Below are 1050 nucleotides of genomic sequence, written 5' to 3' on the forward strand. Positions count from 1 at the left end.
AAAATTCGTATCTCACAAATCAAGGTATTTTCCATATGTCATCACACATAGTTAAGGTTTGGTCAGTCAGTGATTGCTTCTATGTCTGCTGGGACTGGGATTTTTACTCTAGGGAGACTGAAATAAGCTTTTGTGAAGAGAAGCACCCATGACACCTTAAAGGAAATGATTGTTCCATGCATGACTTTTCCACGATGTCATTAGCTTCATAATATTAGCATAAGGGGGTTCCTGACAAGTTTGCATCAACAGCATGTTACCAGAGAAAGAAAGACTTGATTGGAATAGTGATGCCGACTTTGTTCTTTACTGGGCAGGAAATTCAGTTTTCAAAAACATATTGGCCCCATAGGACTCAAGGTGATTTTTAAAAAAAGTAGTAGCCAATTGTGGTGGCTCATGTCTGTAATCCCAGAACTTGGGGAGATGGAGACAGAAGAATCACATGATCCAGGAGTCAATGACCAGCCTGGGAAACAGGGAGACTCCATCTCTACAAAAAATAAATAAATAAAATCATAGTATATACCTTGATAAGAAGTGAATTTATAGATTTTAACTGAGGTATGTTATGGTTAACAATGTCCATAAAATTGCAGGGAATATATCAGGGTTTAGAGAATAGTATGGTAAAAACTGGTCCAGAAGTCTGATGGCTGGCCTCCCCTCGCCAGAAGGCCGAGTCTTTTGCCCCTGAACAGGCATATGTCATACACCTGCAATGTGAGATGATGCTCTTCAGTGACCATGATGGATCAATACAAAAATAACTAATTCTTGGCAGGGTGCAGTGGCTCATGCCTGTAATCCCAGCACTTTGGGAGGCCAAGGCGGGTGGATCACGAGGTCAGGAGATCGAGACCATGGTGAAACCCTGTCTCTACTAAAAATACAAAAAATTAGCCAGGCGCGGTGGCGGGCACCTGTAGTCCCAGTTACTCGGGAGGTTGAGGCAGGAGAATGGCGTGAACCAGGAGGCGGAGCTTGCAATGAGCCGAGATCGAGTCACTGCACTCCAGCCTGGGCGACAGAGCAAGACTCCGTCTCAAA

The sequence above is a fragment of the Gorilla gorilla genome, chromosome 20 (assembly GCF_029281585.2).
Source record: "Gorilla gorilla gorilla isolate KB3781 chromosome 20, NHGRI_mGorGor1-v2.1_pri, whole genome shotgun sequence".
Taxonomy (NCBI): Eukaryota; Metazoa; Chordata; class Mammalia; order Primates; family Hominidae; genus Gorilla; species Gorilla gorilla.